Genomic DNA, 17333 nt, shown 5'->3' on the forward strand with positions numbered 1-17333 from the left:
ACCTGAATGAAATTTGCTGAACCATCGTTGACACTTACGGACGTTCAAAACATTTCAATAAACTTTTTTGATATTATTTGTGGTTACAGAAGTGTTGGTTCCCTTCTTGTATTCAAACAGCATTACATGCCGAATGTGTGTCTCGTCGTGAGCCATCACTATAAGGGTTTACAGTAAACTATACTTTACACATTATATAGGCTACACTAACGTGACGTTTAGACGGTTCATTTAACTATTATACGTGATGTACGTTTTTTTTTTGGAGGGAGGTTAATGAAAGTGTTCCAAAACGCGACATTAATTTCTTGACGACCTAATATTAAAGTTTGATTGAGACACGTTAAAGAACTGATAACTGTTAGAAGAGTTAATTACATTAATGAGCTTGCAGTTTCATTTATGTTATTTAACCCTGAATTTGCGACATACCCAGTTCAATATCCTTAAAGCGTGATGATAAATTTCTTACATCATCAGATCCAGTGCTACAGCTTCTTCACTTGATTATTGTGTAAATTAGACATAGACAAACAAACAAACAAAAATCCAAAACTGCATAACAACTGAAATTGATTTTAATACAACTTTCCAAACTGGTTGTCAAAGTTAACCTATATTGACGAGGTTCGATTTCTACTGTTGATATAAATCTAGCCATAAATTAAATATTTCAATTTAAACAATAATGAAAAGTATTTCAATAAGAACAGTAACAGGCAGTCTATAAGAAGAACTTTACAAAATGTTTTAGCGATGAGAACAACGGATGAGCTTCCTTAACTTATGAATCACTATAGAGAATATCAGTAAGGCAGCATCTTTTGCTTTTGTAAAAAAAACGACTTTCTTCTTTTTCACTTATAGTATTCCTTGTATTCTGCTTTGAAAACTTTTTTTCTGAAGATATGTTTTAAACGTATATCCCCCTCGGCTACATGTATTGCACATGAACCACAAAGCTTCTCAAGGGCTATCTGCGTATAGCCGAGCATACTTCTGAAGAGATAGATAGTAGAAAGGCGGCTAGTCAACACCATCCACCGCCAATTCTTCGACTACTCTTTACCAACAAATAGTGGAATTAATCATCATATTATAAAACCCCTACGACTGAAAGGGACAGCACATTCGGAATTAATCATCATATTCTAAAACCCCCACGACTGAAAGGGACAGCACATTCGGAATTAATCATCATATTCTAAAACCCCTACGACTGAAAGGGACAGCACATTCGGAATTAATCATCATATTATAAAACCCCTACGACTGAAAGGGACAGCACATTCGGAATTAATCATCATATTATAAAACCCCTACGACTGAAATAGAGAGCATATTTGGCGACACGTCAATACTAGTCTTCATTAAATTATTATAATTTAAAACTTGCAAGTTTTTTCTTTCTCCAAATTATTTTAGCGACTGAAGGTTAATAAACCATTAGCGGGCGAACAATCCCCATTATAAAGAAACACATGCATATATAAAATAACATAGTTTTCAATATAATTATGTTATATTATGGATTTCGCGCAAAGCCACATGCGAGCTATCTGCGTTAGCCGTCCCTAATTCAACAGTGCAAGACTAGAGGGAAGGTAGCTAGTCATCACCACCCACCGCCAACTCTTGGGCTACTCTTTTACCAACGAATAGTGGGATGGACTGTCCCATTATAACGCATCCATGGCTGAAAGTGCGAGCTTGTTTGGTGTAACGGAGATTCGAACCATTGACCCGCAGATTGCGTGTCGAACGCCCTAACTATCTGGTCATGCTGGGCCGTTTTCAATATAGATATGTTTTGAAATCCTAAAAGTGATATACTAAAGGACCTACTGTTGCATTATATTTATTATACGTGGCGCCATCTAGTATTTAAAACAACATTAATAGTAATAGATAAATACACAAAACGGTGTAAAATAAGCTAAAATAGTTTAGATTCACTATTAAGGAACAATAAGTGTGTATGGATACTAATTTAAACACTTTGATGAGTTCTCTTCAGTCCAAGTTTTAATAATTGCTTATTATCAATTCTCATTGAAAAAAAACGTAAAAGAAACCATTACATTTTACACATGTTAATCTTTTTCTTTCACCAATTTATTCCTTAAGAAATAACTGGTTTGCAACAGTTGGAACTGTTTTGGTGCTTAAAATGAAACACTATGTTTAAAACAGTACAAAGCTGGTACTTGGTATGAAATGCAGGTTTTAAATATGTTCATTTTCTAGATTGACGCACATTTTCCCTCTTGTAATTTTATTCAATAAATAGGTGATTCTAAAAATCACTAAGTTTGAGGATCGAACTTAAAATTCTAATATAATAAACCATAGATGAATAAAAAGACTACAGTTTATTATAAAAAACAATTTTGTACTTGATTTGAGCTAAATTTGCAAAACACCAAAAATAATCTCAGCAACAAAAATTAACACAGATACCCTGTTATGCTCTAAGTATCAGAAGTCCATTTCAAGCACAAGACCATTCAATAGTTTAAAAAATTTGAAAATACAACAATTATAAAATGTTCAGGATGGCCAAAATGATGTTGCAACATGACAGATATTTAGTTGCTAAAAATGTAAAAGAAAAGTAACTAAAAGATTTTTGCAACAAATTCTTGATGGATTTACTGAATCTAATGTGGACACATGTGAATGGGTACAATCTGTGAGGACTTTGTAATGTGATTTCCACAAATAAGATGTAAAACCCACCAGTACTGGATTCTCAATAACTGGTAAAAAAAAGTATGCATAGTAGTGACAGTCATTTTACCTAGTTTGGACGCTAATGGATAAAATATGTATCTGGAATTAGACAAACCACACCATTGGTTTTATGATATGAGCTATATTCTGTGTACTGTCTGAAGTTTAAATGCCATTGTGGAGTTTTATTGGTCAGATGAGCAATGTGTTGTTCCAGTAGAAAAATGCTCCATTCTACAGAGTTAGAATAACCCAATACAGCCAGGTGATTAATGGAACTTACTATTTGATCCGACTCATTAATCAATTACATTCAACCATTCAATTATTATCATTACAAGATGGCTTAAAAAATCTAATTATTCCCAGATGAGATAAAAAAAAAACATCTTATAATGCTTATGATTAGCCTTCAATACCAGTGGTAGGTAAAGTACAGATAACTAATTGCGTTGCTTTGTACTTAACAATCAAACAAACATAATGGCAATATTTCAATTACTTGGAATAATCAAAAACAGTAATAATTGGAAACTCTAACTTTGATTAGCTGATTATTTTCATGAGTCATGACACTAATGAATTAAGTTGAACAACCCTGAATTAATCAAAAACAATAATGAAAATTTTTAATAACAATATTTTGAATAATGAATTATTGGAATAACCAGAAACATTAATAATCGGAAACAAAAGTTGATTGTTTTTGTAACATTAGTTGACTTAATCATAATTTTGATAATAATTCTACATGACACTAATCAACACAACTGATGTTCATAGGTAATACATATTTATATATTAAAGTTTGATGGTAATCAAAATTACCACAGCACATAGTGACATTACTTTAAAAACATTTTAAATAACTTATCAGTTTAGCTCACTACTATTACAAGCAGTTCTGATCCTTAGAAAGCAAGTGAATCAACAAAAAAGGGGGTAGATTATTTTCCTTTATAAATAAAACAAGTATTATTACATAGATCAGAATCACACACATTTTTTATGCTAAAGGATAACCCATGTTAAAAAATTGCCTACTGTTTACAGAACATTATTAATATAACAAAATGAAAAGCATTAAACTAATTTCCTTTCCACAGGAGTAACTTGCCTTGGTACAATGTGTGAAAAAACATTAACATATCTATTCAACATCAAAACAGTAGCCCTATGTCACATACAGTAAACACTGCTCTCTTCCATTACCAGGGTATTATTTGGGAATAACCCTTTTATAAGATTCTTAAATTAGCAACTGAATAAACAGAAACCATTAGCTGATAATCACAGCAAGAACACAAACATCTATATTTAACTGAAATGAATTAGGTAGTTGTTGAGGAAGCATGTACAGATAAACCAACAGAAAGCCAATGGACAGATAAACCTTCCTTATCTTAATGAATGTCAACAACATTTAGAACATATGTATACATTACTCATAGGTGTAAGGTTGATTATCATTGGATACTGTGAAATGAAGTACAACAAACTTAGAAGTGAGATATATATGTAGATACTCAAAGTTATTTTGTATACCAGTCTCAGGACTAAAGTAAAACAGGACACTTGTATCAATCACACACAAGTGACCTTGCATATCAATTGCAAAGCTACAACAAAACTTGAGAACATACCTGAAGGACTAAGGTTACTCAAAAGTTATATTGCACATTTGTTTCAGAACTAAATCAAAACTTAAAATACGCATCATTCAAATGCCCTTTTGCATATCAGTTCCATAGCTTGAACAAAACTTTAGAAGATATTTAGTTTCCTAAAGGATACCTTAACAGTTTGAGGAGTGAAAAGAAATTTCAAATAAGTGAGTAACTCATCAACATACCAGTTACAAGGCTAAAACAACATTTACAATATACATGTACATGTTAACTTTTTAACTAGATTAACATGAACAAGAAGCTTTCCAGAATATAGCTCCTCAAAGGGGAGCAAAATGTATAGTCTGACCAAAATATAATTCTTCTATAGTATCATTCATATATTACACATACAAAAGCCAATAATTCTTTACCTCCTGTAAACAAAAGTACACAGACAAAGAAGAACACCCACCCATCCCTATGCATATTTATGTAGCAATCACTTACCACATAGTAAAAAGGACAAACCATTTTCAAATTTAAAATGGTTAAAACCATTGCTTTTATTTTGCCTTCAAAAGCTGTTTTGAACTGTAAAACACTAAACTTGTTTGTCAACAACAAGTTAATTAGAGATAAGGTATAGCTTACAAAAAAAAACATTCTCAGTAAAACAAGACACATTCCAAAAATCAAAATACACAATAATTAATGAAGAGCTTATTGTTTGACTTGTGACCAGAGGTTTCATTTAATGTTTTAGAACCAATGTATGTTTTCTTAAATGTCCGATGTTCATACAAAGTTCACAGAAAACAGGAGCCTAAAAAGGATAAGTTAAGTAAGAAGCATACCACCCCTACTGCTTACACAGTCATACACACAAGTTTTCTTTAAGGGGTATGAATAATATGTTAAGTTAAGTAGATAAGCTCAGCTCTTAACTAGGATTAATTAATAGAAAACAGTATTAGACTTATTTTGGAGATTAAAACATGCTATATAACATTATTTTACAAATCAAATGTTTGGTACATATTCTGTATTGTAAAGATCTTAAGGCCTCTGTGTTAGATATATTAGTTGAAAAATACAATATTCAGTGAAACTTGATGATGATAGCACAATACAAATTAGTGCTAGGTTGAATAAAATAATACTTTCCTGTTTTTAAAATAAATTCTACTAAAAGTTTACAATTTTTAAATAATTATATAAGTATTCTAGATGTTTATTTAATTGGTAGAAATGAGAAAATGTTTTAACTCTGATAATGAAAGAATAATAAAAACAAAAATATATATTCTTTCTTTCTAAGTTAAATGCACCTAACAATTGGCTTACAAAATGACCAAGCCAACTTAAGCTTTTCCCCACTTGTCTCTAGGTGAATGTCAAGGTTACTTCTGGTTCTTTGTTTAAACATACATAAACTTGTTACAAAACATTTCAGCTTCTACCTGCTGATGCCTTTACTGGCAAAACCATGATCATGAATAAATGATGTATTTGTGAAACATACAATTGTGTAGTTTTTCCTCAATTTGTAATTATGGAGTTTCACCAAGTACTGATGGTTTCATGTATCAATCATAAAAAACAAAAAATACTTAACCAGTAGTAAAACTGGGTGATTTACCTGATATAACCTATTACATACAAGCAGCAAATACACTGATTCGTATCATGTAAACTAATCAATTAATTGGAATTAGTGTTTCTGATTGTTACAACAATCAATTAATCAAAATTTATATCTGTTGCCACAAAAATAATCAAATAACTGAAATTAAGTGTTTCAGTTATTACTGTTTTTGATTAATCCAACAACCAATTAGTCAAAATTACATTTACATCGATTTTCATTACAATAATCAACTAATGGAAATTAGGATTTCTGATTATTACTATTTTTGGTTATTCCATTATAAATTTCCTATACTGAAAATGTAGTTCTGAGAGGTACTCACCTCCTTTCACGGATATAGTTATTCTCATTCAGTGTTGCCACCTATATGTAAATATTTTTTGCATGCCACAAGTCTTGAGCTTCCACATACCCCATGAGCAATTTGATTCAACTGCGTCTCACATGTAAATCATCATACAACAACCCTCCACCAATAGGATTGCAACAAACCCTCCTGAGATATGTAACTCCTTCTATTCGATTCTACCAAACTAACACTTCGAGTTTTGGCAGAAAATGAAAACACCAGTTTTCAGTGGGGAGGAAGGGTGGGATGTGTGATATGAGGTAAGTACCTGTCAGAAATACATTTTCAGTATAAAATAATTATAACTTCCAATACAGTACATTACCTCTTCTCACATAATTAGCTAGAATCCCACACTGAATAAGTGGAGGGACTGATGCAAGGGAAGAAAAGAAGCATCCTTCAAAAGCATTCAGAGGATACACCTTGGGACTAGAAAGTCAGATTCGAAGATCTGACGTGGGAGACCGAAACTACATCTGAACCAGGTATACTCTTCACCAATCTGAGAAAATTGTTGTATATATGGGAGGAAAACAAAGGAGCACATCCAGTTGGTGTGGGAAAAAACAATGGAAGTGCCCCAGGTGGCTAGGGCATGACAGACTGTACTTAGCAAGTCAACTACATCCAAAACCCATGCCACAGGGAGCCAATATCCACACATCATGACCCAGAAGATACCAACAACAGAAACCAGATGTGTAAAGTGAGAGCCAAGGATGACAAACAAGCCAACATGGAAGTAATAAGAGAGACTGTCCCTCGAAAAACCCTCAGGAATTCATTGTATAGCCTCTGAAAGGAGATGTATGGTAGATAAATAGCGTAGAAAAGAAGTAAGGGTAGACAAAGGCATGAAAACTGGGCATGGGTTAAATGCACAGGAAAATCAGGGAGTGCCCCCCAAACTGGAGAAATACACCCCAACAACTGAGAGTCTAGAAACAGGCAGTCTGCATGATTGTATGCCAAAAAGCAAACTGATCCGTAGCTCGTGGGGGGCAAGGCATGCTTGCACCCTCAACCAATTGAGAAGCAAAATACTCAGTATGAACCCTAATATCCGGGGAGGTGAGAAAACTAAATTAGGAGAAGAACTATTGTGCAACAAAGGAAGATGAGTATCATAGGAAATTGGAGAAAGGGATAAAACATCACACACCTGAGAAATCATATCTGAAAATGCCATATTATGCCTAGCTGAATCTGCAGGTGGGGCATAAGAAGACGCAGCAAAATCTGGTAGTGAAAAAAGGCTATCTTAATCTTCATCAGAACTAACAAGTTCAGATTGTTCATGAGAAAGTGTGGCAACTTCAGGAGAAGATGTTTCACCCATATATTACTATCAATCTCTTGTCGAATAATCAAAAATAAATCCAACGAAGGGTCGTCCCCATCTGCAGCCAGTGAAAATGTGCTTATAGAAGATGTGAGACCCAAAGTGGTCACATTAACTTTGGAATCCATGGTGAATAATAAATCAAACAAACTGTTTGAAATATAAATACAAATGTGTGAAAAAAATAAAATTAAAGACTGGAAAGTAAATTGAAAATAAATTTTTCAGTTGCATAATCAAAAACGAATAAAAACCACTTTAGAAGTATAACTGTTAAAGTTACAACGACAAAGCAAACAAGAGAAAAATTTGAAATGTCGAAACACAAGCACTGTCAAATGAGAAGTGATAATTTAGTAGAATTGAATATAGGAAGTCACATGCATAACTAGAGTGTGTTGTACTCTCATTGGTGGAGGGTTGTTGCAGATGACTTGCATGAGACACACATTGGAATAAGTCATATCCAAGGGAGGGAATACAAAAGGCTTGTAGCATGCATAAAAATTGTTTTGCATATATAGGGCAGCACTGAACAAGAATACCTAATTATGTAAGAGGTAATGTACTGTATCAGAAAATAAGTTCACATAACGTTAGTTAATTATGTGCACATTATAGTTAACCCTACCAAAATGTTCATCAAACAAAAATAAATTTCAAACATCAAAGAAGATTTCAATTTATTTGGATTCTAGCTAAACTTTAGGGGTACTAGTGGCTGATATCATATCAGTTTCTCCAAAACTGGGGAAATGTGGATATGAGTTATGAGTAATCCTATCACAAAGAAAAGTTTTAAAAAAATCAGCTGAAGTTAAAAAATAAATTATTGTCAGTTTCACTTAGGAATATTAATACAGTAAAAATCCCAAAGAACATGAAAGTGGTTAGATATTCTAGAAAAAAATATTGTTTAGACAGAAATAAAACTTCCACCAACACATAATAACTTTTTTTCTCAATTTTTCAGTCTTCATGCTTACCAGAACAAAATAAGTCTATATAATACATTTTTCATCCTAGTAGCAAATACTGTGATTTTTAAAAGTTTCAAAATTGATATTCAGTTCACCACAAAGATAACTGTGTAGAACTGTTAACACTTAACCTTTAGCATTTCAGTGCATGTATGTCTAACTGGCATACATGAAAGTATACAGACTTTTTTCTGAGCCTCTTTCAAGTACTGGCTATATTACAGTTTTATATCTTTAAATAACTTTGGAAATGCTTATCACCCTTTATGAATAATGTTTTTTCACAATTTAAAAATAAAATTACATCATTTCAAGTATCTTTACTGTATTAAGACATTTTCTGCTATTTTACACCTAAGTGAGAAATATACAGAAGAGATGTTAATGTAAGATTTCAAAAGTATTTTCTAGCTAGTTTGGAAGTAGTTTGTTTTAAGCTTCACATTATAAGCTATCAGTACTGTGTCTCACAGTGATTGAACAAAAAGGTAAGCAAACCCTGCAAGTGGCCATAACTGATGCTGTGCCCACTGAATTTTAATCTACATAATATTGGCATCTTTTTTAAAGAAAGTGGAATAAATTTCTCATGCTTCATTGTGATTGGTCAACTAAAACAAAGAGCAGTAATCTTACTTTGATGTTGAAAAGGAGATGGTAAAAAAAATGTTCCTTGAATATTACAACAACTATGTGCAAGTTGATAACACTTAAGTACTGATAATTCTGTTATCAAAATGACTCACTTTGGTTTCAGTTTTACTTTCCTTCCTCTCCCTGTTTTTGCTAGGTGACACCTACAATCAGTTTCCACATAAAGTTCTGTCAAACATCAAACAACTTATCTAAAACTTATACAAAAATACATTTCAAACACACGACTGATAGTTTCTAATATATTAAACATTATTATTAAATATACCAACAAACATTAGTAATTATGAAATTTTGAAGTATTATATATCCCAAGCAAACAATTTGTTAAGCAGATTTCTCAATAAACAACAACAGTAAAGAAAAGAGCTGGGAGATTAATGAAATTTGGTAATCAATTAATCATTGAATTCACTGAATGATTAGATTCAACTAATTTGTTATTCTCATGAAACTTGGACAATCAAAATAAATGAAAACACTAAATTCAATTAGTTGATTTTTATGAATTATGACACCAAATGATTAAGAGAAAATGATAATGAGATATTATAATGGCAATAATTTTATTAGTTGCACAGCTGGAATAATAAAAAATAGTAATAATTGGAAATACTAATTTTAAATAGTTGATTAATTTTGTGACATGAATTGATTTAATCATAATTTCAGTTACTCAGTTATTTTATTGGATACTAATCAAAGTAGTCAATTCTCATAAGTAATAGATTACCATGTTTTTCGGTGTATAAGACACTTTTTTACCCCAAAATTTGATGTCAAAATCTGCTTGCATCCTATACACCGAAGGTATGAATAATATATATGTACATATACGATATACACATCTCTTCAGGGATGGGGAGCTTATTTTCAAGGTCAGGAGTTCCAGGGTATTTCGATGGAAGACAAGTCTATCCTCCATATTAACGTTCTTGAACTCCTTGCAGTACACTGGGCAATGTTTCAAGGTCTATCTCACTGGAAGGGAAAAATTGTCATGATACATTCTGACAATTCCATGGTGATATCTCAGAATTCTCATCAAGGAGGTATATATTCTCGAGACCTTTGTTTCATTCCTTTGATCTTCTCTACTGGGCTCATTCCCATTGTATCAGTCTTTTAGCAAGTCATGTTCCAGGAGTGATGAATTTAATTACAGATCACTTGTCTCAACCCACCTGGATTCTTCTGATGGAGTGAATGCTACATCACAAGGTTTTTCAGTGGATTTGCTCTCAGTTTGAGTCTCCAATGATCAATGCCTTTGCAACTCACTAGAATTCTCAACTGCAGCTGTTTCTGTCTCTAATATCTCATCCTCAAGCCTTGGCAGCAGATGCATTCAGTCAGGACTGGACAGGTTTCACATCTGTATGCCTTTCCCCCAATTCAGCTATTGCCCCGAGTTCTGACTATGGTTTGTTCCACTCTTTGTCAAGTTCTCTTGATTGCACCATACAAGCCAACTCAAACGTGGCTTTCACTTCTTTGGTATCTGCAGGAATGTCCACCTCTATCTCTTTACGTTGGCAGTCTCTGTTGAGAAAACCTCGATCAGATATTCTCCACCCAGATGTTTGGAAACTCAGTCTTCGTGTTTAGAAGTTATGCGGTCCTTTGCCCGACATAAAGGTTTAACTTCTAAGGTTTCTCTGTATTCAACTAAATCTCTCCATAGGCCAACTATGGCTGTTTATCAATGGAAATGGAGTACTTATCATTGGTGGTGTAGTAAAAGGAATTTAAACCCTGTTCATCCTAAAGTATCTACCATATCTTGTATTATGACTGGGTCTATTCAATTAGCGAATTGGGATTTTACAGCTGTTTTACATGTATTGTCTATCCTCCCTTTGAGCCCTTAGTTTCATGTTCTTTGTTTCACCGTTCTCTTAATATGTATTTTTTGTTGTTGTTGGCTTGTGGACGTCGTTAGTTGGAGTTGTTTGCAATCCATGTGCATCAGACTCTTCATCATTCCACATTTTCCCTGCTTTACCCCAATAAGTCTTTTCTTCCCAAGGCTCTTGCAGCTAGGAAAGGGGAAAGATCCTTCTCACCAATCCATTTCTCAACTTTATGGCCTCTCTGATCCTAATTGTTTGGTATGTCCTGTTAGGGCCCTCAAGTGTTATGTGGCTCATACTAACTCATTTCGAGAAAGCAGGAATCAATTTTTCATTCATTGGAATCCTTCCATTTCCCGTAACTTATCTCCATTACTCTAACAAGGTGACTTCGTAAATGGATTATCCTTACAGGAGAGAAATCTTTTGCATGTCACATCTCACCATACTCGTCATAGCTCTATGCAATTAGCCGTCAGGTTTAATTGCCCTCTGGAAGACACTGTGCGACCTTGTATGCGGACTACTCCTGACATTTTCCTATCTCATTACTTACATGATCTGCCAGTTTCCTCTTCTGAGGGTTTTCGACTACCCCCTGTAGTTATTTTGATCACATCTGTTAGATTTTAACCAGAGGTGAGTATTTTTCTCCATCATATACTCTTTTATTTCCAGGATCCCTTTATTTTTCACTGGACCCCACTCTGTGGCAAGTGTGGCCCAGGCAGGTATCCTTTCTCTTTTCAATTCCATACTAGCAACCACTTTCACTATAATTACTACAGGTTGCAACAGGCTCTATCAAAATAGGGTGTTCCATAAGACCACCTAGGTGCCAACTGCATGGAATTACCTCATTATTATGGACCTCGACTCATGGACTATCATGAGTAAAGCTAAAGAGGATCCTGCCAATCCCTGCTGATCTTTGGGTTGAATAAATTGGGGTCGGTTTGCTTTTCAAAATATAGGGAACTTGGTTTACCTAATGCACAGTTTCCAGCGCACTATTCCTCAGGACACCCCAATGAGTATTACCCCCCCCCCCAAGACTACTATTGGAGCTCGGGAGTCCTTACCACCCTTAGTTTCTAGTTGCTGGGGTGGCAGACAGAGGTTTTCCTTCAGTGTGTCCCTCTACTCTTGGAGAAGAGGGTGAAATTGGAAGTCATTCTATTCTAGTCACTGGATATTTTCCCCAGATGTCTGTAGGAGTGACACCAATCTCTGTGGGAGCCTACTTGTAATTTCAGTTCAGATTTGACATGAAGCTATCCGGTTGGGGAGGGGGGCATGGCCCTTCTCTTTGATCCATGTCAGTTTTGTATATTGTTTATGGAAGGAGGTCCACTATCTCCTCATAATTCCAGATGCAAAGTGGTCCCATCCTAGGTCCTTGGTTGAGCACAAGTTCCATGTCTTTTCCATAATTCCAGAGGCAAGTGCAATACTCCTTGCCCATATGGTTGAGGAGAGAGAATGAATGTTCATAATTCCAGACTGGATGACTTCTATTCCTTTAGCTGAGTACGGCATACATGATCCAGTCATTCCGAGCCTGGGGTGTTGCCTTTTGGACTTCTTTATGGAGGAGAAAGTTTGTCCACTTTGGTGTTGCTTACTTTCTCATCGTCATTCCGGTGGTGCAAAACACATCACTCTATGGTTACAGGTTAGGATCCAATCAAAAGTATATATATAACATCGTGGTCCAATAGCCCTAGCCACCAACATGGGATATAGGTATCATGACCCCTTAATTCCAACCCAGAGTTGTTGAACCTTGGCTATCTGATTGGGAATAGCCTATACTGATGATTACTCAAATTCTATTTCGCCTTTGATATAGGAACTGAGTTCCTGGTGAAGAGTATATCTGTTCTGGATGTAGTGTGGTTCCTCCTCTCTTGTACCATCTTTATTTTGGTACACTCCTATTCTATACAGATGCTTTCTGTATGGTTCATGCCTGCACTGGCCCCCCCACCTTCTCAATGTGGGATTCTAGCTATAGTATCAGCATAGGTAAGTATGATTTGAAAGTTAACATTTTCATAAACTGAAAATGTATTTTCAATAATCCTTACCTTTGTTGACACTCTTCCTCTCTACCTTCCCACTAAAACCTGTTTTATGTCTCAAAAATGTGATTACATTATCTGAATGAGGTGCTTATATACAGTACTTAGATAGAAGGTACATTGAAGTTGATGAAGAATTTTGCAAATTAGAATTTACCAAGGGCATTCAAGTGGGGTATAAAAGACTGGAAACCCTGGAGATCAAGAAATAGCAATAGTGTCAGTAGAGGTAAGTATTATGGGAAATACATTTTCAGTTTAGGAAAATGTTAACATTAGTAACCCAAAGAAAGAGACTACAATACAAATCAACAAATGTTCCTGCACAGTTTAGCTAATATAAGTCATGAGTATGGAAAAGCATACTGTAATAAATTCTCTCTTTCACATCAATAGCAATTTAAGCTAATTGTACAGATAAAAGAATGAATTTGGTACTGTTGACTAGAATGAAAAATTACTATGTTAACATGACACTAGTACATCCACTAAAATACTGATGAAAAAGAATTGAATTAACAAACACGACTTCAACAAAATTTCAGTCATAAGACTTTGGCATAAAAAAAAACAAAAAACATTTCATGTGTTGATGTTTAATCTTCATACTTGATCATAACCATAACATTTACTAAGAGACTTGAAAAATCAGAGCTTAACTAATGGTGTACAAGTTACACAAAATCAGAGTTTAACTGATAAAGTAGAAGCCAAAACTCATGTACAAGCACCTGATTAATAGTTTGAACCTAAGATAAAATAGTTTACACACAACAGCAAGCAATTGGAACTATTTACATCACTACCACCTGTTACCACAATCAGCCAGAACATCATATCCAAGTTAACTGTATCCATTCATATTCATGTACCTATCCAAAAAATGTCTGAAACAATTCATTCTAACTGTACATGCCATAACATCAAACAAACTATTCCAAAAGATCATAGAAACAACAAACAAAATAATTTAGATGAAGAACCCACCTTCGCCTGGGCTTCCTGAGTTAAGTTTGTGTTTTCCAACCTCTTCACTCTATCATTCAGATAATTTATAAATTGATTTTCCAAACCCCTAAAAATTTTAAACACTTGAATCAAATTGCCTCTTGTTCTTATACACTCCAAATAAAATGGATCTAAATCTTTAATCTTCTTCTTATAGTTCAGTTTTGTAAGCTATGAAAGAATCTTTCTAGTAACTTTTATATCACTCCTATAGCTAAGACACTAGAATATATATGCAGATAACTTTTGCATGAAGCCTCACAAGTTTCGTACTAGGTTATAATATGCTTATATATTTCTTATTTTCCTGGAAATTCCCCAACTCTAGTTAATTAAGGCAGTGTTACTTTTTAATATGATGGTCAACTTATTTGAAAAGTTTATATTCAGATGTGGTAGAAGCTTCAACACTGAAAGAGTTTAGGAGGAGACTGGTTTAGCATCTTATAGATTGATGCCAGATATACGAAAAGGAATTTCTATACGTAATTTGGACATGTCAGGAAGGCAAATAAAGAAAATAGAAACTCTCAAATGGGACCAAATGGCTTCTTGTTATTCCTTGAAAATGAAATGAAAGGTAACATTTTTATAGTAAATGTCTGTATAAAGTGTGATTAGTCAAGTTGGTATATCAAAGTCATTGTAAAATGCTTGTCTAGCTGCCATCGCAGTTTGAGTAGTACCATAAACTACGATGCCCAAATTTATTAGCTTTAGCTTAAAACAAAATTAGCAACGGGCACATAATTGTCCTAAAAGCACATTCATTTCACAAGTTTTGTCCAATCATTCATCATGGATTAATCTATTAAACTTATGATAATACTAGTGGCAGTTTAACAGAAAAGGTACATTGTGTAACATCGGGGACTTTAGTTTTAAAACAAGTTCCACGTATATTGTTAATTGTATTAGTTTAATATTATATTTTACCTTGACATTTGTTATCCTACTTACCACTAGTGAGATACTATATGCAAGGGTGAAATTCTAAAAATATAAAAAAAAAATAGAGGTACTCAGCTTGGTGAAGTGTACCTGTTTTTGAAAAAAAAAAATCTACATGTAAACATAGAAAATGATAATTTTAGTGTCAAAGAATAAGTGCTTCCTGAAAGAACAATGGAACACATACACATTCGAAAAAGCTGCACAAGTAGGTCCTGGTACTAGTACAGCCTCAAAAAATAGGTTCCAGTACTCAGTAACAGTGAGAACTAGCTGAATTTCACCCGGACTATATGCAAGTTGAATTTTACTGTTTCTTTACTTCTAGCATATTCTAAATCTGGCCAGTAATAATATATTCTTTGTCATGATAGCCGAGTGCTGACTAGCAATATTATTAGTAAAAAACTGACCAAAGAAAAATAATGTCAAATAAATTTGAAATAACTGTTGTAATATTTTACGGAATATTTAGTATACAATAATGATCCTCTTGAAATCTGAATTCCTTGTGTGCACTGCTACTAGTACTACTATTAAATTTGCATAGTATATTTTTAGTTTTAAGTTATAACTTATAGAACGTGTTAAACTTCCGCCCCCCTTGACTGCAAAATTAAGCCTGGTTCACTTATTTACAATTAATTTTCGTAGTATTACACTTACACCACTTACTAAAAATTGAAGTAAAAGTTAAAACAAAAACTTACAAGTTACACAACAATTAACCGAACCCTGCGACTCAACTAGTACTAGTAGTAGTAGTACTGAACATTTTAATTTACTTAAAAGTATGTTGAAAATCTTTGCCGAGTGAAATTTCTATAATACAACTTTTTTTAAGTACATTTGTATTAGAAAAAATTCTGCAAGTATTTGTGAACTTACTTGTTTGTTTTTTAACTTCGTGCTTTACGCAAAATAATTATTCAACAACTTTTACCGCAATTAGGCTTAACTGTTTTTTCACTAAGAAGAGAATTAAACTAAGTTAAACATAACTTCAATATCTCTCCATCTGGTGGGTAAAATGTAAAACAATAAATTATTAAAGCCCCCCAGTGGCTAAGTGGCAAGTCTGCAGAGTCACACCGCTAGGTTTCGATACTCGTGGTGAGAACAGCACAGACAGCCCATTGTGTTGCTTTGTGCCTTATGACAAACAAAGAATAAATTAAAAATCAAGTGTTGTGCTGTCGTTTTGAAACAGCTATTTGTGAGATAATATATTTATTTCATCCCTAACAGCGATACATGAAGAAATTTTATACAGAAATAAACCTATTATCCCACATTTAGCTGTTTCAAAACTTTATATTGTTCGTAAGTTAATTGGGTACCTCTTGAAATTGTTTTAACACAAACGTACACAAAAGGCTACCTGCGTCCTATAAATCGCGGGGAATCCAGCCACGGATTTTAGCGGTGTAAAGTTTGTAAACTTACCGCAGACCCACTGGAAGACAAAAATGAATAAATAAAACACACACACAAGAAGACAGAGAATATAAAAAAGGTGAAAGTATTTATATTCTGAAACTAGAAAACAATATATACAAAATTTGTGAAGTGTGTCAAAAGAAAAGCATTCTTAATAGTTTGCAATTTCTTATAGATACAATTCAGTAAGGTATTTTACTCCCACAACTGAATCTATAGTTTCTTCCTGTAAACTACATATATTTCTAAGGGTCAAAGACAGCCAAAATCTGACAACATAGACTCAGCCATATATATCAAGAAAACAGGAATAAGGAAGACTTATGGGGCAAAAGTTACCTGGGAATACTCCATCTGCCTCAAATGAGATTGAAAGTTTATTATTTGAGGAAAATAATATACTAGTCTATCAGTTTATTGGTAAAAAGTATTGCAATATATTGATTGATACTGATTCTACAGCTACAATAGTTTGATCCAATGTGGTGAAGAAAATATGAAGAAAGAAGAAAGGGTGATACAAAGAGCAGATGAACATAATGTTTCAGCAAGAGGAAAATTAGAAATTACCCTTCCTTTTGAAAACTTCTCTGTATCTCATGATGTGTGTGTACCTGATATCGAAGAAGAGCACATACTAGCATTGCCGAATTAACGATGGGACACTTGGAGCTACCC

The 17333-nt window shown here is 33.8% G+C and overlaps 1 protein-coding gene across 3 annotated transcripts in view; it reads right to left on the reverse strand.

The window, feature by feature from the left end:
* Positions 1 to 16195, reverse strand: part of LOC106460297 (SHC-transforming protein 1-like) — a 52554-nt gene extending 36359 nt beyond the window's left edge. Inside the window, exons 1-2 of one of the 3 annotated variants that reach the window (XM_022386991.1) lie at positions 16104 to 16195; positions 9412 to 9462 (exon numbers count right to left, since the gene is read on the reverse strand). The gene's annotated coding sequence lies outside the window, so the exon portion shown is untranslated. Of the gene's footprint in view, positions 1 to 9411; positions 9488 to 14243; positions 14301 to 16103 lie in introns of those variants that run through there. The other 2 variants (XM_022386989.1, XM_022386990.1) reach the window with 2 other exon arrangements.
* Positions 16196 to 17333: the final 1138 nt, after the last annotated feature.

The sequence above is a fragment of the Limulus polyphemus genome, unplaced genomic scaffold, assembly GCF_000517525.1.
Source record: "Limulus polyphemus unplaced genomic scaffold, Limulus_polyphemus-2.1.2 Scaffold744, whole genome shotgun sequence".
NCBI lineage: Eukaryota > Metazoa > Arthropoda > Merostomata > Xiphosura > Limulidae > Limulus > Limulus polyphemus.